We start from the raw sequence: 26553 nt of genomic DNA on the forward strand, positions 1-26553 counted from the left end.
CGATTGAACGAAATCGGCTCGATAGAAAATAATTGCAAAGATTGGTCTTAAAATCACAATTAAACGGTTTTATGTCTTTATTGTTTTGACTTATGGGTCTGCAATTAAAATCACAATTTCAAAACATTTATATCTAAACCGTGGTCAAGTTAAATATTACACTAATAATCCACTTTTTTTATTTAAATATTTTTCTTATTATTCCCTTGCCCAGGCCCAGTAACATGCGACAGTGCTATCTCATTTACTCCGATACAAATAGACAGTGTGCGCGCTTTAGGTATTGACAGCCTCTTAAAATAATAATCGCATCTGAACGAATATATTCTAGTCAATTTTGGACCATAGTTGAATGGGAGATTTACAATAGTTGGGTCATTTTACGGTGCATTTTTTATAAATCGCACTGTGTAACAAACAATTGCAATTGGAGTTCAGAAATAACAATGGTTTTAATGAACAAGAGATATCCTATTGTAAACATTTAAAGCAATACACATACTATAATGTAATAAAGTGATATATCCCACTAGTCGCTTACCTTAATGATATCGTAGTTAATTTAGACATATTATGAAGCTACTGATCTCGTTGACATTAATTTAAGACTGGACATAGTAAATCATCTAACATGTTACTTTTTACGTTTGCGGATTTACTAGTTGGAATTGTAAAATGTATCATATCAACTTCCTCTTCTGATATCCTTATCCTTATCCGGAATTAAAGTCAATGTGGTGAAGATCAGCATATAACATTTTTGGTTGGGAAGACCGACATAGGGAAAGAACTCTCGTATTTGTATGTACTTTGCTCAGACACAGTCAGAAAGGAACAGATTCGCTCCTTATGCTCTACCTTTTTCTGTAAGTGGAATATGTGTATAAATGCATGAGCGGCATGAGTTAAAAGCGACGAAAGAGCTTGTAGACGGTCTTACCTGATATGCAGTTTTCTCCACATTGACCTTAGTAAGTATGCTAACACATTATAAAAGTGCATCTATTACAAGAACTGAAATAATGCTAACTTATTTCAGTTGATGTATTAAATAAATCATAGTATCATACCTATTAAGTTACTCTAAATAAAAAATCTGATGTGACATGACATTCATAACATTCATAAATCATGTACACAAAAGCCTTATTTGTTAATAGAAGTAACATCATCAAATTCACAGCAAGTAAAATATAAAATAGAATGCCTTTTTCTGCATACAGCAATTATTTGTGAGGTACCTAGTAGTATGTACTTATACATGTTTATGAATAAGTAGAGGGCGGTAGAGATCACTTACATTTTAAATATAAATGATTTTGTAAGGCTAATAAATGACGATTGATGATATACTAGTCGTTTATAAAATTATTTTAAAGTGTGTCATATAAATTTGTCTATATTATAAAAAATAGGAATTCTTATTAGTCAAAATTTTTCAGTTCACTTAAAGTATATCATTTTTTGCACAATAGTTTTAAGTGTAGCAAGTTAATTTCGTTTACACCCCATTTGTAATCACGTTTTGCAACTAGTCAGTTGATCTCATAAGTTATAGAAGGTGTTACTATTTATGTTGTTTAATTATATAAGTTTAAATAAATAGTAAGAGATATATGTTTATTTTCTAGTCAAGCTCAGCATGTTAAAATGTCTCGAAGTCATATTTGTACATTTCATATTTCTCATATGAAAATACGTATTTTGATGCAAGCAAGACAGCCATAAAGCTAGAGCTGCAGAATTCAATTCCATGCCTGGTCCGCCAGACTGCAGTAATAACGCTAATAACGCCAATATCAAACGAAAGTATTCTACTGAGTAAGACATCTAATAAAATGAGACACATTGTTTTTACCGCTACAGTTTTATATAGTGTTTCAGTCTCTAGAGATGTTAAATATATAGTTCATAAGTATTCCTTAATATCACAGTTCATGAATACAGCTAAACAATAACAATTATGACCTTGTTTAAGCTCATATTTTTCTAAGCGCACATCTTCGCTAATAGAAGGGCACTTCGCGTTCAATTTTGTCTTTTAATTCTGCCTATAGGATTTTTTATTATGAAAAGATGGTTTCATTCACCATACCGAAATTAAACATTCCAAAGCTCATTTTTATAGTGTTATGCAATTCTAGTTAAATATAAAATAATTTTGCACAAATTGTAGCTTCGATCTCGTTATTTTTTAATTAAATGTTTTAACAAACTGCAATTGTAACTGTGCTAATTATTTTAATACCCAGAATCAAATTAGCTTTATGTTATAAAGATCTTGCTATTTCACAAAATTTAATATTATCAAATTATAGTTTTTCGACTTTTTTTTCTCACCAGAAGCCTCTTTGCTCCAGTCGCAGATTTATACCCGAGACAGGGAAAATACCACTACTCGACATGAGTAGGTAAGTGTACTTCATCATAACTCATAAAAACTTGCGAGAACAAGTGATAACAGATAAGTATATCAGTGTGTGATTTTATTTTTTAGCGGCTCTCAAAAGCAGGACCTATTTCGAAAACAATTTAATTTAGATCGAAAATACCTTAAAAAAAATAAAAAAATACCAATAATTAAGTTCTTATCTTGTCTCTTTATTTATTAAATTTCAGCCCAATTCATACGTGTGCAGCAGAGCATGGTCGTCCTCCACAACGGTTACACGTACTCCAAGAACAACCCCATCTCCGGTGGCCGCACCAGATACCGGTGTTCGAGCTTCAAGACCTTCAACTGTAAAGCTTACTTGCATGTGGACGAGCAAAATGTCATCGTCAAGGGAAATGTTGTTCATGATCATGACCCGCCGAATTTGGTGCAACTTGGTGGAAGTTATTTTAAATGTTGATGTTCGATTTCAATTTGATACTCCAAGAACAACCCTATCGCTGGCGGTCGCACCAGATACCGACATTGTCCATGATCATGACCAGCCGAATTTGGTGCAACTTTGTGGGACTTATTTTAAATGTTGATGTTTGATTTTAATTTGTTTATTATTGCGCTGCTTACTACAATAGAAAAGGAGGTCACTAGTCACGTATCGTTTGTTGCGTCTTTAAATATCGAATCAGTCAATCGAATTTACACATCTACAATATTTACTCGTCTAAAAATGGTTACAATTTTCCAAAGTAATTTATAAATACGGGCCAAGGCTTGTTGTTTCGTTGACTTTAGAAGTCTGTGGCTAGAGCACTATTATTCTTCTTTTTATTCTGTTACTCTCTGTTGGGGTCTAGGGCAATAGAGCACTATTGTAATATTTAAGTAGTAGTAGTAGTAAACTCTTTATTGTATAAAAATACATATTAAAACTAACATCCAATTAGCAAGAAGTACAAAGGCGAACCCTTTGAGGTATTTCTTCCAGTTGAGGCACCTTTGAATAGATGAGAAGAGAGAGTGAAAAGAGGGTGACATGCAGCAAAATACAAGGTACCAGAAACACAAAGGATATAAATACATTCATAATTTATAGGAAATCTAAACATGTATTACACAAAAAGGAACGGGGAAAATACACCAAAGCAGTAGAAAAATATAAAGCAACTATATAATAGAAATGTAGGCAAATTAATCAGACAGAACCATAGCATCTTTAACCTCCCCTTGAGCCACGTAGCCGATTGTGCCTGTCTGAGCGAAACATGCAGCTCATTACACAGCTTCACTGAACGCGCTGCGAAGAACTTTATTTAAATTAAGAGTATCCTTATGTTTCTAGTGATTCGCACACTTTGTAAATAAAAGTTAGCAAATTAGACAAATTAAAATAATCCAAGATTGTGCAGGATCTTAACAGGTGGCACGCTTTCGTTTCGGAGACCAAGTTTTTTTATGGATCTCTGAGCGAAAATAATTAGTTTAGTTCAAGATTGACGAATTTAAATGCCTTAACTAGGTAATAAGTAAACCTGTTTCTTTATAATACTTTAAGTCATCACCAAACGTAAAATGATCGTCCAATAAATCAGAAGTAACAAAACATATTATTGTACATAAAATTACATTCTAATTTATAATTTTCTATACATAAACATAGCTGCAAGTTGAACTTGTAAATATTTAAATATAAAATAAACCTAAATATTAATAATTAATTGTTTTTATTTGGTTCAGTTGAAATTCTGTACTTGACTGACAAATAATGTTCTTCTTTCTGCGCTTCTAAAATTATTTCCTATAGTAATATTCCCATTTTCTTTTACCAAATAATTTATACTTTATTATTGTATATATAGTCGGTTAGGCTGTTATAGCGAAGAATCCACGAAAAAATGCTTAACTTATTTCTGGGCATCATCGATTAGACTAGAGAGTAACCTTCAGTCTTTTTATATCTTAGTTGGTGCAAAATGTACCTCTAGCAATAGTTACAAAACCTAAATAAAAAAAATTGAATCCGACTTTGGTATACGGGTAGATCAACTTTTTTTCCTGACCCGTCAGCCAGACCACAATTGTAGCATAATGGTTTGTTAGATAAAATGCTACACTACGTTCTACTAATATGCTAAGATCTACTTATTATAGTCATCTATCTAAGGTGGCCCATTATGGAAAGGGATTAAACTACCTTTAAATGTTTGTTTGGATATTTTAAATATCATAAAACAAGGGTTTTAAAAGTGACCCAGGCAACCGTAACCATGGCATATGTCATACAGATAAAAATTAAATATGGTAATTTTCAGCATCATACATAACCTTAGCCAGCGGTACCAAGCTCCTGATCATCGGGGAGTACTCCTACTCCATCCGAGGCCGTATCCGCGACCAAGGCTTCAGGTTCAAGTGCTCCAGCTGCCTCAGCAGAGGCTGCAAGGCCTTCGCTCATGTGAGCAAGGATAACGTCATTTTGAAAGCCGACACGTTTCATAATCATCCACCTTCGAGGTTCATGCAAATGTCTTCCGGAAGATTTATTAAATTGAGTTAATTGAAATCATTATTTTAATGTAGTTTGTAATAAATACATGATAAATTAATGAGTGGTATTATTTTATTATTTATACGAATACGCTTGGCCTCTAGCGTCTTACGGTTCTTATACTAGTGCAAATTACTAATTACATCCAATGAAATAATTCTACGGATTACACTCACGTATTTTTAGTCACTCGCGCGACGTGTTTAGGAGAGCTTAGCGTGCGACGCGGCGCGGAGCAGTACGCGATTCACGGCCGTCGTGAACGCTGCTCGCACTGTTAGTGCTTGAGAAAGGAGACCTAAGCTTTCCGAAGCATGTCGCGCGAGTGACTAAAAATACGTGAGTGTAATCCGTAGAATTATTTTAATGTTAGTATGTCTCACGACAGTTTAAATTCGATTACATCCAAAAAAATTCATTATGGAAAAGAGTCGCTTAAATTTTGTTTCGTTCGATTTTGAAACGAAACAAATTGAATTTTATTTTCTAATGCAATTGATTAAAATTTAACTGCCAATTTTTATTGTATGAGAGGTTATAGAATCTTTTTAAAGTTGGTTGATGAATATTTTGGCTGTGAGATTGAACATGCGTTTGTCTTGCATAAAGTAAATAGGTACTGCTTTGTTTGTAGAATCAGCAGTTTCACCGGAATGATTCTGTTAAATAAATATTTAATACCTACTATACTAATTAGATTAATTCAAAGCAATCAACCTCCCTGTGCCTAACCTGCCAATGTTATCGTCGTAACAAAAATTTAGATACGAAATTGCTTATTTATATCTTCCAAGTCCCATCAGATTCTTTAGATTTCATTTTGAACCTTGACTTATTTAATAAAAGTAAAAATTAACTTTTAAAGTAAAACCCGTATAATTTTGACCCATATCGCTTTCACAAGACGCCTCATGTTCTCACTTTTCCTGTAAAAATCAATGAAAACGAACTTTTTTCCAGCCAAATACATAATCACAACGCGAGGAATAAAACTGCTATGCATCAACGACTACACGTTTTGTCGCAGCGGCCCGATCCATGATGGCTCCAGATACACTTGTTCCAATAGACACAGGAAGTGCAAAGCTCATGCGCATGTTACCAAGGACGATGTCATTAAAAAGGCGGATTTGAATCATAACCATGCTCCTGTCAAATATGTGCAAACGAATTCTGGTTTTTATCAAAAAGTTTAAATTGTATGTCAATGTTCAGACCAAGACTTGGAACCGGTTTTAAAAATAGCGTAAAATTTTTGCGTTTTGGTTTTACTTCGAACTTTCGTAAGAACGCGAACGTTTTAAGAATGCTATTGTAACCTAAATAAACCGGTTTATTCGACGAGCGACGAGACAGCCGCTGGGCCTGGTGGTGTGCAGCGTAAACAAAGACATCGACCTAGGAAGAAACCGGTTTTATTGTTTTAAACCGGTTAATCTAAGATATATATATATATATATATTGTTGGCAACATAAAGTCTACCCTACCAGGCATAGGCTATAAAAACCGGTGCAAACCGTTGCTCGGAACATTTTGCCTTCGGCTGCCGTCGTGATCGCGTGAGCTACTTTGATATCGTTCCATGCTGTTATTTTATATTTCGTTATGTAATATAAAATGTGCGATTTGTTCCTTTAATTTTGTGATATTTATTAGAACTTCGAATAAAATAATTGTGATTTGTTTATTCTGCCGTTTTTGTTCTAAAATCCACCCTGAGACCTTAAAATATATATATATTAAAAGGTATTGCGCCAAGTAAATGAGAACGGTTTGGAAATTTAACCGGTTTCCGAGCAGTGGTGCAGACCCTTTGGCGCAGCAATATTGTCGCCTTGAGATTGAGAGACACCTGTTCTAGTAAGCGGAAAAAAATGCAGAGTATTATTAGCAGGACGTCATTATAAAGGCATACTTTAACCATCACCAACATAATGCGCCCATCAAATATGCGCAAACGAGTGCCGGGGACCTAACCTGGATGTCAGTCGTTAATAGAAAACACCAATCGAAACTTAAATAATGTATATAAAAATAGTCACGTGATTTTTCGTAGCATCTGCCACCCCGATACTTTTTTCGATTGCCGACCGATGTACTCTTGATTATCATCTTGGCTAGGCCCTCAGGTATATAACACAAAGTTCAACTGCGTATCGATACGTCTTATCGCAAAATAATGTTTAATTAATTAAGTAGGGAGTACCTTGACGTCCATTCAAATACTACGAATCTATATTTCTATACCACTTGGTTTTTACTTACCTACTTACAACGTTGGCTCAGTGACCAAAAATGAAATATGATTAATTGTTTACATGATTAAATAATAAATAAAGAAATGAAACATTTTTTATTAAATAAATTTATTAATAAATAATCAAATATAAAGTTATTCCGCCATAATAAGGACGGGAAATTAATAAGGACGTAATTACATTTTTTTTTCACTCTTTTAACACATGGGACTACGCTAATTTCTTGAAACAATACCTGGGGTCTCGCACACAAAACAGAGCGCCACTTTTCTCGGTCCTGCGCTACTTGTCGTCAATTGTTGACTCAGAGTTCGCGCATATCCGCCCCACCCAGCGATACCTGGGGCATCCGACAAGACATCCTCTTGCTAGGCGGCCCAGGTACGCTCTTTTCAAATTCCGATCTTGATCCTTTCTCTCAAGATTCTTCATCTCCCCGTGATGTGGTTTTTACTTTTAATTTTTTTCAGCCTCATACATAACGACCACGCGGGGTACCAGACTACTCTACATCAACGAGTACACTTTCTGCAAAAATGGCAACTCACGCGCAAGCGGAATTCGATACACCTGCTCAAGCCGGCTCAGCAAGGAATGCAACGCTTATGCTTATGTCGATAAAGATGGAGTCATATATAAATCTGAATTAAAGCATAACCATCTCCCTACAAAATATTTAAAAATGAGCTCGGGATATTACGTTGCTTGCAAATACAATACCGGCCAATAATATATCACCGTTTTTTTTTGTATGAGCATGAATTAGAGTAAATAATATAGGTTAGTTTGTAGATAGCGCATAATGTTTAAATTCATCAGAGTCATTTTATAGAAATATATGATGAATACTGCAATGAAATACTGTGAATTACAATAGGAGATTCAGCATATGACTAAAACCGCTCTAATAAATTAAATAATCGTTTATTTTGGATTTTTTCCACGTTGTATTAGTAGCTTATTACTATTATATTTAACCTTTGTTAGTGATACTAACAGAAATAATAAAGAAATGAAGTTGGCTGTATATTTTAAAAAAACCTCTATGGAAGACCATTACATGAGACCATTTTTTTCTTATCGTTCGCACAAAGGACAACTACTAGACTAATTAAAGTAGTGAGGTAGAAATCACTTACTCGTACAAATATTTAAAAAAAGTTCTACCGAAAAACATGGAAATGATATATTACTGGCCGGTACTGTCAATGTATAAGTACGATTTTCTGTTTCTTTGCCAGATGAAATGCTGAACGTTGTTTTGATTTGCAATTAAAGTGTTTAAAGTTATAAAAAAAAACTATTGTTTAATTTATTGTACCCGCGACCTCTACTTGTAGTTAAGGGTGGGTAAACGAACTTGTCTCTATCCTTATTATTCAACTTAATATATATAATATTATCTACACACATATTATAAACCCTATATGTGTTCAAAACCGCTAATTATGGCGAGCATGAAGATAAACTACTTATTTTTTTCTTTAATTACTGTTAACCGGGATGAATAGAATAGGGACGGCTGAGGTGAATAAGGACAAAACTTAAAATGTGATGTTACCTGATAATTTCTTAGAGGAAGCCGCCCGCGAGTGTCAAATGTGTCCTCCCTCAAACATTTGATGAGTGCCTTATGGATCCCCCGTGCCCCCCTACCCCACGGGCCTAGTCTCAACACACTCGACGCCAAATGCTATGTATGAACTCATAGTGTGCGCCGAGACAACGATATATATTTATTCGTCTTGGAGCATTCTCGGACGTCAGCCGCCGCTTCGGCCTGTTTGCTGGTAGCTGAAAGGTAGTACGCCGCCAGCGTATCTGCAGTTTGCGTATGTGGCGTCTCACACCAGCGCGCGGCCCACCCGCCGGGGGATCAGAGACATCCCGTCGGGGCGATCCCCGCGGCGGTCATCCCTTGCGATCTAGGGCTCCAGAACCGATGGCGCTGACGAGCACTCTCCTCAGGATGTGGTTGGGTGTGGCATGATACGGGATAGGCGGTCGGCGCCCGAGGAGCAGGCAAGTCCGTGGTGGCCGAGAAATCGATTTATAATGACATTTAAATTTCGAACATATCTGAAACACAAAGTAATTTGATTTCTAGTACCAGCGGCGTAACATATGGCTCCTGAACACATCATAAACAGCATATACTATGTAGATGTAACTGTATCTAATAAGGCATTATGTAACGGTCACATAAACTACTATAATGTTAATGGTGTTTTGTTTTTGCAGCGTCGTACATAACGTTAGCAAGAGGTACAAAACTGCTAATGATCAATAACTTTTCATACTTCCTCAGCGGGCCTATTCGCGACGGCGGTGCCAGATACACATGTTCAAGCTACTTAAGTAGACGGTGCAAAGCGTATGCGCATGTTAGCAAAAAGAACGTTATTTTGAAGTTTAATACTGAGCATAACCACCCGCCCACCAAATATATGAAAACAGCATCAGGCCTTTACATTAAAGTAGGGAATTAATCTGTCAAGTCAGGGTTTCTTAAAGTTTATGCGAGACCCCAGGCATTGTTTCAAGAAATTAGCGTAGTCTCATGTGTTAAAAGAGTGAGAAAAAAAAATGTAATTACGTCCGTATTAATTTTCCGTCCTTATTTTGGCGGAATAACTTTGTATTTGATTATTTATTAATAAATTTATTTCATAAAAAATGTTTCATTTCTTTATTTATTATTTATATCTCTTACTGTAGATAATTAATTAAACCACTTAACAAACGTCGTACTAAATGTCCCATAAATTAATATTTTGGCGGTTCAAACTTTATATTTTGGGTGTTACTTATCTACTACTTATCCTCGCGCTGTCGCGATCTTGCCCTCTTCGGCCACACACTGCCCTACTCACGCAATTAATCGCGACGCTCCTTTGATTCGCGCCAAGAAACCGTCATAATAGGGAGCGGTGGGCATGACGAGGAGCACGACGAGCGACATGACTAGTAACGTGGCCACACTACGTCGTTGCCCACTTCCCTCACGAGTGGCATGGGAAGTATCCAATACCACTCGTCGAGTATGTGGCGGGGGTATAATAACGACCACGCGGGGTACCAGACTTCTCGCGGGCCAATGGTATTCGATACACCCAAAAAGCCGACTCGGGAAGGAATGCAAGGCTTATGCTTAGGGGTCGTCCATTAATTACTTCTCATATTTAGGGGACGGGAGGGGGTCCAGAATATGTGACATGGTGCGACGCGGGGGAAAGGGAGTAAAAACTTTGTGACGTCACTTTAACTTCACTTGTAGCCGAACATAAGTTTTGATATTTTTTAATTCGCTGTACAGATAATATAAAATAAGATTGTTCGATGATAAATCGTCCGTAAAATTGTTATTCTTAGTCTGTTTCGTAAATACTTAATCAAATTTGCTGATTTCGTTTAAACCAAAATTGTCAAATATGTGACGTCACACTAGGAGGGAGGAGGTTGCCATGCAAATGTGATCACTTGATCAGGTATGACAAGGTGAGGGTAAAAAATCACTTATTATTATTAATCATTATCATTATAGGTCGGCCTTTTCCTATCTGTGAAAATGTTATTATTGGCGTAGTAATAATGTCGATATCGAGGTAATGACAAACATCTAATTTCGATTATCTCTAAAAAACAAAATCAGTCGAGATGATGTTTTAGTAAGTATGTTATCAAATGCCACAATGGCGGTCGTAACATGCGGTTCCTGAACACATAATGTGTATAAGTAAACAGCTCATGCAACTGTACATAATTAGACATTATGCAGCAGTCGCATAAACTAGTATTAAATCTTTAATGTGTTTTGTTTTTGCAGCTTCATACTCATACATAACGTTAGCGAGAGGCACAAAACTTCTAATGATCAATGACTATTCATACTTCGTCAGCGGGCACATTCGCGATGGCGGCGCCAGGTACACGTGTTCAAGCTACTTGAGCAGACGGTGCAAAGCGTTTGCGCATGTCAGCAAAAACGACGTTATCTTGAAGTTAAATACTGAGCATAACCACCCGCCCACCAAATATATGAAAACAGCATCAGGCCTTTACGTTAAAGTAGGGAATTAAACTGTCAAGTCAGGGTTTCTTTAAACTTTATTCGAGACCCTAGGGATTTTACGAGGGCGTACTCCCATCTTAAAGACCTAAGAAAGAGTGTCCATAGGTCGTCACCAATACCATAGGTGGTAAGCAATTACCGTCGTAATTGTTTACCATCTGGTGATTCGTCTGCTCGTTCGTTCGTAAAAAATAATTATTTCATAGTAAAGAATAATCTGTTTGTCGCATAAGGCTAAGTTAGAAGGTATTTTGTAATGTAACATATATGTAAATATTTTTCAAGGAAATAAAAACTTCATTCAAATAATTACGTGGCGTTTTATATGAACATGTGTTGGAGATATGTAGTCTTATGGCGCTATTCATAAACGCGCTACAAGACAATCGTTTATTTTACTTTGTCATTTTGACTTTGTATTTGTAAGAAAGGAAAATATTGTTTTGAAAATATGCTTATATACAAAGTTAAGTAGTATGTATAGTCATACCTTTTTTTCTAGAATTAGATTCAAGGGTAGAGCCAGATCAATATAAAGTTGATAACGAAGACAGCATGTCACTGGGTTTAAAGGAAGGAGCAAATTATAGAACACTTGCTTCGAAGAAGCAATTATTGTCGCAAGTTTTTATAACAAGTCATAATTGTGAAGAATTAGCGGAAACTACTCGTACCATTCTTCGTTTATCGAGTTCAAAGGATGAAACGAGATTACAAGGGAGACACTTTATAGAAAAGATACCAGCGTCGAAAAATAAGAAAGCAGTAACAAGAGTTTGCAAAGTTTGTGCCGACACTATAAAGAAGCAGACCGGGAAACGCGGACGCAAGGAAACTGTGTTTTACTGTCCGGAATGTACGGTACCATTATGTAATATCCCATGCTTCAAAAAATTCCATACGCAGCAAGATTATACTTTATTAAACTGACTGTAGATAGACTGTTTTTATTATAGAATTCACTCTTTGCTTCAAAATTTTACTCCATTATGTGCCAGATCTGATTCTTGCGGAGTTCTTTATAATCCTCTTTCCATAATATCAAAGCTTGCCTAATCTCCTAAGACCGTGCGTACAAAAGTTTGTATACCTGTATTCCTGAATGCATTTTGAACTTCTATTGTGTAACTAACGTTCCAAACTCAAATATACGAGTAAAACGACTACTTCTGGGCCTCTATATGTGTATTTGTAATAATTTTGGAGGTTGCTTGCATTGGTTGGTTGCATTATATTTTCCAGCTTAATATATATGACAATGCCGCGAGGTTCAAAACTGCTAATGATCAATGATTACACTTATTATCTCAGGGGCAAGGGTATCGTCAAATACACGTGTTCAAGCTTTTGGAGTAAACAGTGCCCAGCTTACGCTCACATTAGCAAAAACGATGTAATTTTGAAAATGAAGTCTGAACACAATCACGCTCCACCTAAGCTCCATACATGTAACGATTAATCGCTTCGATCAATCTGGCGAAAATCGTGACCGTGAATCGTGAATCGTGGTTGTTAGTGGTCGTGTCGAGCAATTGGTCGTTACGATCGATGCGCGATCCAGGGATGCAGCATGCAGCGCTCATACACGAAGTAATTGATCGTTACGAACGTTACGATCGATGCGCGATCGAGGGATGCAGCGCGCGCGACGTGCAAAGAATGAGACAAAATCAAAACGTTGATCCCAAAGAGCCATACAATGTTGATTCATCGTTATGATACTCACGATTGCACGGGTTTTGGATGTGAATTCCGATGTCTGTGATTAAATCGATATTAACATATACACTGTACTGATTGACTGGAAAGATGAATTGTACCATGTATGGAGGGCTAAGATATGAAACCAATTTTCTACAATTATAGATGGTATGCTAACATGCTCAAAATGCGCTTGCATATCTCGCAGAAAAATAGGGTAAGTGGGCCACCTAAAGAGTGAAGTAACTACAAGCTAATAATGCTGAATAAAAAGTCTACTCCAGAGCATTCATCATCGACACGACTACCTATATCCAGAGGGTGCGTTAAACGTTATATTAAAATTGTTACCAGTTTTAGAAATATGGTAGGCATTGTAGGTAATTGGCGAGTGGGGAAGAAATCAATCAATTTTGAGGAAATCAAGACTGCGGATAATGTGGAACATCTGCATCTTATATGATTGAACTCTAGTAAAGGCATAGGTATCTTTGAGATTCTGTTTTTAGTATTTGTTGTTATATCGGCAACAGAAATACATAATCTGTAGAAATTTCAACTGGCACGCAACTATCACGGTTCATGAGATACAGCCTGGTGACAGACGGACGGGCGGACAGCGGAGTCTCAGTAATAGGGTCCCGTTTGACCCTTTGGGTACGGAACCCTAAAAACGACATGTGCAGCCAAACCATAACTATCATATGTCACACACATTGTCGCATATATTACTGACGAGGGCCAAAAGTCACGTAAAATGTGACTATGTGACCATCTGGCAACACTACCTAGATAGTGGCCTAAGCAACGGTTTATTTGTTTACTGGTTAATCCAACACGGAAACATCTTTATTATGTATTAGCGGAACCCCGTATTTTATCTAAACTATTATAATAATTAACGATACTAAAACCATTGTGAATGTATAGCCTACCTTTGTTACCATTTTATTTGATATTTGTGTGTTTACAATCATTAGTTGTTAGATACTTAAATGTTATAATAAAATAATAGTATTTTATGCAACAGTTGTATAAGAAGGGTCAAAAAAGGCGAATGGCGTGAGTTACAATGTGAGCCGGAGCCGAAGGCGTAGGCGAACATTGTAAAGGAATACGCCACGAGCATTTTTTGACCTACTTATACAACGTTGCATACAATATTTTTCCTACGAGTCAACAAAAATAAATCTTAATTTAGGTAAACAAAGCAAAAGTATATAGCCTCTTGGCTACAACGTACGATCATACCTTGGCGCGCGAGTATACCTTGTTACGCGCACGGCCCGCCCCGGGCCGCGGCCGGCCGGTCAGCAACACCTCGTAACTCATGAGGCCCTGGTACTTGCTACTTGCTAAATTAAATTTTTGGACAGTTTTTTCTCAATTTTGGCCACCGTAGCCTACGGAGACTAACAAGCAACGCTAAGCGGTCTTCGTAGTCTATGGGTGTTGCTATATTACGGGTGTCACATGCGTGTTTCTGACTTATGAAGTAATTATTTTTACTATGCAACCAAATGAATATTTTGTAAGTTGGCAGCAATGCACTTAGTTTAAAACTGTATTCGTTTTGGTTTTGTTAGGTTGGTAGCCATTAATCGCAGTAAAGTTATAGCGATTAAAAGCACAAGAGCTTTTATGAGGAATAGACAATATAGACTTTTCTTGAAACCTTTTATGTATGTTCTTATATTCGTGTTAATGAATGCAGAAATGACTGATAACAGTAGAGGAGTAGGAAAAAGAATTAATGTATGTGTTATTTCGTTTGTTTCTGTAGCATCTGTAGTATCCAGTTTATTTGTGGTCAATCCAAAGTTAACCCTTTGCCTACCAAAGATGTCAAGTGACGAGCGCGCCTACAGCCTAATATAATATTCGTACATTCCGACGAGGTACATACATGATAACGTACCACACACAATAGGCGTGGCGCTCAAAGCCTTAATAGTATTTTATGCAACAGTTGTATAAGAAGGGTCAAAAAAGGCGAGTGGCGTGAGTTACAATGTGAGCCGGAGCCGAAGGCGTAGGCGAACATTGTAAAGGAATACGCCACGAGCATTTTTTGACCTACTTATACAACGTTGCATACAATATTTTTCCTACGAGTCAACAAAAATAAATCTTAATTTAGGTAAACAAATTACAGCAAAAGTATATAGCCAAGACGCGCGAGCATACCTTATTACGCGCCCAGCCCGCCCCGGGCCGCGGCCGGCCGGTCAGCGACACCTCGTAACTCATGAGGCCCTGGTACTTGCTACTTGCTGAATTAAATTTTTGGACAGATTTTTCTCAATTTTGGCCACCGTAGCCTACGGAGACTAACAAGCAACGCTAAGCGGTCTTCGTAGTCTATGGGTGTTGCTATATTACGGGTGTCACATGCGTGTTTCTGACCTATGAAGTATTATTTTTACTATGTAACCAAATGAATATTTTGTAAGTTGGCAGCAATAGTTTAAAACTGTATTCGTTTTGGTTTTGTTAGGTTGGTAGCCATTAATCGCAGTAACGTTATAGCGATTAAAAGCACAAGAGCTTTTATGAGGAATAGACAATATAGACTTTTCTTGAAACCTTTTATGTATGTTCTTATATTCGTGTTAATGAATGCATAAATGACAGATAACAGTAGAGGAGTAGGAAAAATATTATAAAGAAGAAAATAATGTAACTTTTATTTATCTAAGGCGAGCCAAACGAAGTGTAAGGGCAATACTACCTTTTCTCGAAGCGCTTCGTCGTTTTTTTGAACCCTCATAACTTGGGCTTGGATTATACCAGATAAACAAAATTCTCGGGATATGATGTCAATAGTGGACTTATTCAGTAAACGTCATATAAAGTTTCACTTGCATAGCTCTTACAGTTTAGATTTTTTTTGATATCTAAATTTAAATTATCATTTGTTTCGACCATCTGGGGATAAACTCCGATTTAGTCACTGACTAACTCACTCACTCACTGATGATCATCAAAACTCTTAGCGTACTTCCTGAAGTCCTAGAAAGCTGAAAATTAGTATGTAAGCTAGTATTAGTAGACAAACAACAAAAAATCTAAAGGAACTTTTACCCCACAGCTGCTTTTAGAATATTTTTCTCTTTTATCTATGACAGGGCGCAGCAAGCAATTTTGTTTTATCCATACTATTTTGGTTTATAGTTAAGTGTAATTATATTATCCATTTAATTACTTAGCATGATCATGTTAAATATCTGCAATATATAACTTTTTACATATATTTCCTTTTTTTTTCGCGTTATTAAACCCACCTTTTATTTTTATTATCTTATACCTTATACACCTATTTATTCATCGTTTTCAAATCACTATTCCATTTCCAGCGTCATACATAACTTTGACGACACGTGGCACAAAACTTCTGCTCCTCAATGACTATTCCTATTGCCTGAATGGCCAGATTCGTCAAGGCGGCTCCAGATATGCTTGCTCCTGTTACTGGTCCAAGCAATGTAAAGCTTATGCTCATGTCAGCAAAGATGACGTCATTCTGAAGGCGAACACTGAGCATAACCACCCGCCTATCAGATATATAAAGACTAGCTCGGGGTTGTATGTCAAAGTAGGAAATTAATATATGAAGTTTATATATAAATATCTTACTTAAAGCAATGTAAACCTTATGCCTATGACAGCAAAGATGACGTCATTCTGAAGGCGAACGCTGAGCATAACTAGCTCGGAGTTGTACGTTCAAGAGAATATTAGATGAAGTATTATATAAATAAGAAAGTTTTATATGTATAGTATAGAAATACTAAGTTATGGATAAAATAAAGAGGTCTGAAACAAATGTTCTGAAACCATCATTTTATTTTCAACGTCAAACATAACGTTAATGCGGGATACATAACTTCATCTTCTCAATGACTATTCGTGTTGCCTGAACAACCAGATTCGTCAAGGCGGCTCTAGATATGCGTGCTCCTGTTAATGGTAGATTTTTTACATGTACCATTAACAGTAGTGTTCCAAGCAATCTAAAGCTTATGCTCATGTCAGCAAAGATGACGTCATTCTGAAGGTGATCTCTGAGCATAACCATCCGGCTGTCAAATATGTGAAGACTAGCGTGGGGCTATACGTCAAAGTAGGAAATTAGATGAAGTATTTATAAATAGAGCTCAACGAGGGTGCGGAGTGTTAGGGTCGGCAAAGTGCATGTAACTCCTTTGGAGTTGCAGGCGTACATAGGCTACGGAGTCTGCTTACCATCAGGGGGGCCGTATGCTCGTTTGCCAACGACGTAGTATAAAGAAAAATAGAAGTTTTATATGTTTGTATACTAAGTTATGGATAAAATAAAGAGGCCTGAAACAAATGTTCTGAAACCATTAGTTTATTTTTGAAGCCATACTTAACATCAACACGGGGCTTAAGACTTGTGCTCCTCAAGGACTATAAAATACAAAGGCTCCTATTGCCTGAACGGCCAAATTCTGATAATGATTGCAACACTTCAACTGCAGATAGCGTACTACCAGTATAAAACCAGAAAACAACATCTCAAATTGCTCTTTCGATAGCTTCGTAAATTAATTCATTTAAAAAAATATAATTAATCCAATACAGAACAGGAAACACAGTGTATGCCCAAGAATAATAGCCCTATTCACTCCAGATAAACAAGAGGTGTAACCTCCGTGCGAACCATACGACGTACACAGTAAAGTTAACTATAGAAGCCGAAGCAGAATCGACGACCGTAATGATATCTTTAGAGGAAAAGTCACGAAAACGTCGGTGGAGATTTGAAAAATTCAGTAAAAATGTTATTTATAGCATTTTAAGAATAGCCGATGAAATAGAACACGTCCCTGACTCCGAGTTTTTTTATCTCCGGAACCAAAACAAAAGTTAATTCGAAGATCTAAAAGAAAACTTACATTTAACTTTCTTTCTTTCTTCTTCTCTTTAATGAAGCTTTTCCGTCCGAAGAATCCGACGGAAGTATTTCTTCAAGCGATTCTGCATGTAAGTGTACCTACATCATTAATCATCTTAGGAATGTCAAAGAGCCACAAATTATGTTTTCAGTAGTTTAAGAGAGAGATTAAATTTTTTGTTGCTTGAAGAGCCGCCATCGTACCCGCAAAGAGCCGCATGCTATGATATGCGTCCCAATGAAAACATTTTTCTTTAAATGTACATACTTTTAGACTAACGCGGCAACGATATAATAGACCATATAAATAAATAATAAATCAATAAATATTATAGAACATTTTTACACAAATTGACTAAGTCCCACTGTGAGCTCAATAAGGCTTGTGTTGTGGGTACTTAGACAACGATATATATGATATATAAATGTTGGTTCTCCTCAACATAAATAAATAAATAAATAAAAGTAAATACATGAAATCAAACCCATGTGTTGGAATTAATTGTGGTAATAACTGTGAAAATATTTCTGAAGAGAGGCGTAGTAGTATTTTTAAGCATTTTTGGGGATTGGCCAGTCGCAAAAGAAGAACGGATTGGATATTACAATGTGCTATTCGTCGTTCAGTTAAAAGGCCAAGTAAAGCAGCTGCATATAATAGATCTCAGTCTTTTGCGTACTATATTAACGAAGGGGAAGCTAAACGCAGGGTTTTCCAAAAATTCTTAATTGCAACATTAGATGTTACACAGAGATGTATTCTCTATACACTTGACTCTATGGAAGAAAATAAACGTAGAAGTGCTGTCGGTCATAATAAAATGTGTTATTGAAGATGCCAAAGAATTTATATTAACTTTACCCCTATTACCGTTTCAGCATTGTCAAAAAGACTGGTAAATTATATCTTCCCGAAGAGTTCAAAAATGTCACAAACTTGTATCTAATTTATAAAGATGAATTATCAAACAAGAAAACTATGTCGTATAAAGTATTTACGTCTTCGTTTAGAACTTTAGACAAACTCATAACGTCGTAACATTGGTTTTCGCGTCCGAAAAAAAGATAAATGTAGAAGCGGGTAAGGCTACCACCCAGCCTTACCCGCTTCTACATTTATCTTTTTTTCTTTGAAATGGCTTTAAAATAAATTATTTTTTTATGAATAAAAAAAATGCATTGCCCAGCGAGGGCCGTGATAAATAAAGATGTCTGGTTTCGTGGTAAATAGGTCGGTAGTCCCCTGTCGCGCTACCTGGTCGAGCGGAAGATTGCTCCTGGTTGATAGTGAACGTTAAAGGTAGCGCCGTGGAGTCACGAATATTTATCTACTATATAAAGAACTATGTTCTGTTAAGCGGAGGAGGATTAAAATTACAAGATGATTAAATGGATTTATAAGTTGCGCCAAATGTAGGTTTGTAACGGGACTTTACCGTAACGCCGCAGCAGTCTACAAGCGATAACTCGGCAAATATTAGAAATTGCAAAACTCGAAACATGTAAGAAGGCACAATAAACACTATGTAAAGCATATTAGCGAAAACACTCAAGACTAAGTAACGGTTACCCTTTACCCAGGGTGCAAGAAGTAACTTGTATACGTGTTTTTATTCTATAAACAAAACATTTTAAAAATGATTATTGTTTTTAAATGTTTTACTGTAACGTAACATCGTTGCAATGTGTACGAGTAACATGTTCTAATGGAATGTCTTATGATTTTAAACTAAAGAGGAGATGGATACAAATGATAATCATATTCATGAAAAAGAAGAATCTTATTACAGGTTTATTAAAACTTTAATCAAATTAACAGTAATGCAATTTGTGCCTGCTTCGACCTTCAAAAAGTCTTAAATACACCTTTTTTGCGAAAACATGAATTTCTATTATAGCCGCAAGTTGGACAGTGATGCTAAAAGAGGAGCGAATGAAATAGCTATATATACCTACTTGCTGAACGGCTGGCAATGTTGAATCCATACAAATATTTTTTTATTCTCGGCTACACGTTTGTGCCGATAGATAGTGTATGCATGCCATGATAGAAAATAGCGTGAAAAACAATTTCGTTTTTGTGGATTACTAGACTTACTACGTGTTTGCTTTCCGCCGTCAGTTTAAAGTGTATGTTATACCTTTAAACGAGCAATTCTTGTATATATATATTTCAGTGATCTCGGAAACGGCTCTAACGATTTCGCTGAAATTGGTATATGGGGGTTTTTGGTCAATCGATCTAGATTAGTCTTATGTTTGGGAAAACGCGTGTTTTCGAGTTTTCATGCGTTTTTCTTTCGACGAATTTCGTGTTGCCGGCCACTGTCCGTCTGGTCCAGCGGGTTAAGACGCGGACGGCTAGAAACGAATGTTACGGGTTCGAATCTCGCCCGGTGACTAACTTTTTGTTTTTGTTATATGTTCAAGTTTATATATATTTTTTAAATTTTTAATTTTTTTAGACAAGTTTAATTTAGTAAAAAAATGTAGTTAAGATTATCACCTATACACCACCATATTACAATAAATAGTTATAAAAAGCTCGGTCGACCAGGTACTAATTATCTTATTGGAGTAAGCAATGTAAAGTTGTGTTCATGTCATCAAATATGACGTCATTCTGAAGACGAATCTTAAACGTAATGTTGAAGTAGGGAATTAGTGTCTGAAGTGAAAATAAGAGCGTTTTAATCTGTTTTATGGACTAAAATTAATGTAATAAAGAGGTTGTAAACTAATTTGATGAATTCATATTATTACTTGGCACAGAATAAAGGTTTAATATTTTCTGTACGCCCCACTTATCGTTTTATTCTGTTTTCAAATAAGTAATGTAACGAACATTTAGGTATACATTTTATTTTTTATTTTAGTTCATTATTTTATTTTCCAGCATCATACATAACATTGACACGAGGTACAAGACTCCTCATGCTCGGTGACTATTCCTATTGCGTCAAAGGTCCATTGCGCGACGGCGGCACCAGATACGCATGTTCTAGTTATTGGAGCAAGCAATGTAAAGCTTATGCTCATGTCAGCAAAGACCACGTCATACTGAAGGTGAAAACTGAGCATAATCATGCGCCAATCAGATTTGTCAAGACAAAATCGGGGCATTACATTAAAATGCAGAGTTAACGTATAAAAGGTAGTTTTATAAGAGTAAAGTATTAAATAGTAATAAAAGGAGTTATTTTATTTTGATTAAATTAATCGATGAGGAATGCAACTTTCAATTTGAACGTCTACAGCATTGTAATGGTTCTTAAAAAAGGTATTAACGTCGTGAGCGCCATCTACAAGTTCTAAGTTTTCAAATAATACTCTATTTCCAGCATCGTATATAACGTCAAGAAGAGGTACAAAACTCCTTCTCATCAACAACTTCTCCTACTGCGTCAACGGGCAGACAAGTCACGCTACCCGCTACATATGCTCCAGCTATTGGAGCAAACGTTGCAAAGCTTTCGCTTACGTCAGCAAGAATGACGTCATTCTGAAGGCTAGCGAGGAACATAATCATCCACCCATACAATATGCGAAGACGAAATCGGGGAATTATATTAAAGTATAAGTAGTTTTTTAAATACACCAAAAATGAGAGTTTGAGGAGCATAACCATCCGCCCATACAATTGATACACAACGATGAAATCGGGGAATGAGGGTCAAAAACTATTTAGTATGAGTTAAGATTACGTGTCTCTTCTGTGGACATCATAAAATAAATGCCTAATTTCCTTACTTTATCTATTGATCGACACGATTTTCATAACATTATGATTTAAGTCAAATGTCAAAATTGTGTTCGCTGTGCTGTGCCATTAAAAGTTTAGCTCTAAACATAAATAAGCTAGAAAAAATGTTTACTTATTTCTAAAAACGAAATACCCTTTTTAAAGTAATAATATGAAATATAGTATACATGTATAATGAAAATGACGGCGCAACGCAAGTTCAAAAGGATCATAAAAATAATATTTTTTCAGCTACATACATCAATTTAAGCGGAGGAACAAGACTTCTATGCATCGGAGGATACACTTATTCCTGCCACAGCCATATCTCCGGCGGCTTCAGATACAAGTGCTCAAGTAGCGGCAGCAAAAAGTGCAAAGCCTTCGCTTTAGTCAGCCGACATGGCGCCATCTTGAATCATGTTAATGACCACACTCATCCACCTATTAAGTATATGAAGAGTCATTTGGACACTATTTTTAAATAGGCTTAGGTTAGGTTAGTACCATATAATGTGCCTACTTTGCAGATACAAGTGCTCAAGTAGCGGCAGCAAAAAGTGCAAGGCCATCGCTTTAGTCAGCCGACATGGCGCCATCTTTAGTCAGCCGACATGGCGCCATCTTGAATCATGTCAATGAGAACACTCATCCACATCTTAAGTATATGAAGAGTTATATTGACACTATTTTAAAATATGCTTAGGTTACGTTACGTCCATTTCAATTAACGCACAGTACCGTATAATGTACTTGCTTTGTTCCAGAATTCGAAATTTAATTTAAATTATAAAATGTCGCGTATATTACGAACGATTTTCACACATTTTTATTTTATTTAAGTGAACGAGTAATAGGGCTAGTTTTATTTTTATTTCGTGGTAGTTTTGCTGGTACGAAATATCATTTGATATTTACCACTAGCTTTTCGGTGAAGGAAAACATCGTGAGGAAACCTGCATACATCTGCGAAGAAATTCAAAGGTGTATGTGAAGTCCCCAATCCGCATTGGGCTAGCGTGGGGACTATAGACCGAGCCCTCTCGCGCATGAGAGGAGGCCTGTGCCCAGCAGTGGGACGTATATAGGTTGAATTATTAGTTTTGCTGGACTGCATAGAAAATACATAACTATTATTTTAATTTTTAGTTCACTGCAATACAAGACACATAAATGTCCTGTCTTATTGTTTGTAATTTTTATTATTATATATAAATTCACATTAATTAGTCAAAAATTAATAACGTTGCTGCTAAATAAATATCAAATAGTGATGTTTTTGTTATTATTTCCCAACGTAAATAACGAGTAAAGATTGTTACTATAGTACATTACGATACAAGTGCGAAAAATAGGAAATTCGAAACGAGTGGCGATAAATTAAAACACGACCGAAGGGAGTGTTTTAAATCGACACGAGTTGCGAATTACCTATTCGCACATGTATCGTACAACGTTTTACAGTACATATGGCCCTTTAAATGTTCGACACAGTAACGTAATATGCTACTCCTCGCACTAGTGCTATAAAGTAGCCCCATATGTACTGTAAAAATATTTTTAATCTCTCCTGTTCGGAAAGTGTGATTTTCATGAGCTATCTAGCCGGGTGGAAAATAGCTTTTCCCACCCTAGGGTGGAAAGTAATTTTTTTTAAGTTATGATGAGAAAGCTTATGCTATATAAAATAGACACAGTGTCTGTACCTCCATTCATTTAAGGCGGTACAGACACCTATTGCTATCTCTTTCTGTCTCTTAAAAATAGGTATTAAAATATCTGAAACCATAGACAATCTAGCAATAGAATGAATGAAATGATTGAATAATGGGTTTTATAGACTGAATTCGTACCCAATTTATCGGGATTGTATCAAAAATCGTTTGCGATTTGTTGCATGTGTTTTGTTTGTTGTCTATAGAGTAGAGTAAAGATTTTCACTGCTGAAGAGGTTGAGAGATTCTTAAACGACGCTCATAATGTCCTATTAATTTGTCTTTTTCGAATTGTTCAAATTTCTCTGTAAACTTTGACTTTAACACCTGTCTCTTGAAAAACGATTCCCGTGCCCTTAAACTGCAATCAGTAACTACTTCCCTAAACCTTAACATCTTGCCCCTGGCCCCTACTTATTTTCCTCATAACGGCCCTCCTTCCCTCTTAGATCTTATTTTGACGTCTTCTGCTGATTTAGTCGATTCTTATGGACAGTTTAATGCTGCTGGTTTCTCGTGTCACGATTTAATATACGCGTCCTTTAAAATTCGTCCTCCCAAACAAAGGCATAAGATCGTAATGTGTCGGGACCTTCGTAATATTGATTTGCAGGCGCTCCATGATGACATAGGCAATGCCGATTCAGGTCTAGAATCAATTGTCTGGCGGACGTCGACTTAAAGTTGGGGGCCTTTAATGACACATTGCTTGCAATTTTTGATAAACACGCTCCGCTGAAGCCGTTGCGGGTAAGGCATTTTCCAGCACCATGGCTTACACCAGATATCAAGTCACTCATGGCCAGGAGGAACAGAGCCCGACTCAAGTATAGGGCAGCTCCTTCAGAGGAAAAATCTCTCAATCCATCTCAACTACATCAATTTGCGAAACCGCTGCAACAAATCTTGCAGGGACGCTAGGCGCCGTTATATTCATAAATCCATTGATGAATCCCCCCCATTCAAATTATGGAAGTTCTTCTTCTTTATTCATTCATAACAATAAAATATTGTGTTGAACATATCTTAAAATTAAAAATAAAACATTACATTATATTAAAGAAATTAAAGCTTAATTAGTGATCCCAAGATGACGATATTAATTAAAAGTATTGAAAAATATATGTATAATATTAACTGAAATTTGTATGATGTCAATAAGATTTAAATATCAACCAAGCAAATAAAATATCAATAAAAATAAAAACTGTTAGAAATTTATAATTTAATAACTAAGATAATATACAATAAACAATAATATCGTCACTTTGGTATCCTACTAGAATAATACACTAATATGTACATAGTAAAAACTAAACCTGGAGCGCTGGTGGCCTAGCGGTAAGAGCGTGCGACTTGCAATCCGGAGGTCGCGGGTTCAAACCCCGGCTCGTACCAATGAGTTTTTCGGAACTTATGTACGAAATATCATTTGATATTTACCAGTCGCTTTTCGGTGAAGGAAAACATCGTGAGGAAACCGGACTAATCCCAACAAGGCCTAGTTTATCCTCTGGGTTGGAAGGTCTGATGGCAGTCGCTTTCGTAAAAACTAGTGCCTACGCCAAATCTTGGGATTAGTTGTCAAGCGGACCCCAGGCTCCCATGAGCCGTGGCAAATGCCGGGACAACGCGAGGAAGAAGAGAAGAGAGATGTACATAGTAAAAACGTAAACTCAGCAAAAATTCAAATAAACTATAATTAAGTACAGCTATCGTCTATAAAGTCGGTTATACAATAGTACGACTTTTTTAAAAGATAACTCTTGAGTCTTGCATTGAAAATTTTACTGTTAGTAATTGTTTTAAATTCAGTGGGTAACTTATTGAAAAGGAAGACGGCCTGGTAACTTGCGGCGTGCTTCATAACGTTAAGCCTAGGGACTACAGCATTTTTTATGTCTTTCCGCCTTGTAGACAGCCTGCTTTCTCTCTCGGTCGCGCTCTCATACTTGTGTAGGTGCTTTACTAAGTCCGTTAAAAGTACAAGTATACACGGTACGGTAAGGATTCTGAGTTTGATAAAATGCTCTCTGCAAGATGCCATTTGCGGTATGCGTACAATCGCCCTTTAATAATAATTGCCCTTTTTTGCAGTACAAAGGCAGCATTTACATTATAGCTATAGCTGTTGCCCCATAATGTGATGCTATAACGCAGCTTTGCTGCTATAAGAGCGTGGTATACCATTTTTAGTTGCGTGGTATCTATAGCATCTCGTAGACAGCGTAAGGCATAACAAGAGGAACTAATACTATTGCTCAGTGCCTGCATTTCGTGCTTCCAGTTAAGTTGTGCATCAATGTAGACCCCCAAAAATTTAACAACATCAGCTTGCACAATTTTGTTGCCGTTTAAACTTATTTCCAAAACATCAGATATTTTTGCTGTCGCCGAAAATAGTATGACACTGGTTTTGTTGCTGTTTAGTCTTAGATTATTTATTGCGAACCACTCATTAAAAGCTAATACTGCAGCATTCCCCCTTTCATTTAACTGAGTCATATTCTCAGCACTGATAATAGCGTTAGTGTCATCTGCAAAAACAACTAATTTGGTATGAGGTTGTGAATTTATTATATATTGTATCAAATCGTTCATAAACAGGACAAAAAATAGTGGGCCAAGTACTGAGCCTTGTGGGACTCCGCGTCTTATAATAGCAGTCTTTGACTTGACCAGTTTCTCTGTGTCTCCATCGATCGTTTTTAGGTCACTTGAGTTGTTTGTTTTTAGGTCTTGAGGTCACTTGGGGTGGGCAAAGTTCCTCAGTGTTCCTCAGGCACTCTTGACCTGGACTCAATCAATCGGCATTTTAGCACATCCCCGGTGACATTAGATCCTTCCGTCAAGCATGCAACATTATCTTCTCTTGCCAATAACCTTCGCTCTGACTGTGACTCTACTTTTACGCTTGACAATATTTCTCCACAAGAGGTTGTTACAATCTTAAAAAATATTAAAACGAAGGCTGTCGGTGAAGATCACCTTAGTCTGGACATGCTTATGCTCGTGGCGGATATAATTGCCCCTATCTTATCCGAAATTATAAATTTCTCCTTTTCCTCTGGTACATTCCCTGCTATGTGGAAACTTGCTCATGTTATCCCTCTTCCTAAAACTTCTAATCCCCCATCTTTTTCTCAATATCGGCCCATCTCCATTCTCCCACTTTTGTCTAAAATCATAGAACATTTTGTTAATCG

General features: G+C 36.5%; 1 long non-coding RNA gene across 1 annotated transcript; it reads left to right on the plus strand.

Annotated features, from left to right (window-relative positions):
• The first annotated feature begins 724 nt into the window (after positions 1-724).
• On the plus strand, positions 725-6628 carry LOC133515830 (uncharacterized). Its single transcript, XR_009799080.1, has 2 exons — positions 725-2411; positions 2620-6628. It is a non-coding gene; the product is annotated as an uncharacterized LOC133515830 (long non-coding RNA).
• Positions 6629-26553: the final 19925 nt, after the last annotated feature.

This window comes from Cydia pomonella, chromosome 3 (genome assembly GCF_033807575.1).
Source record: "Cydia pomonella isolate Wapato2018A chromosome 3, ilCydPomo1, whole genome shotgun sequence".
Lineage (NCBI taxonomy): Eukaryota > Metazoa > Arthropoda > Insecta > Lepidoptera > Tortricidae > Cydia > Cydia pomonella.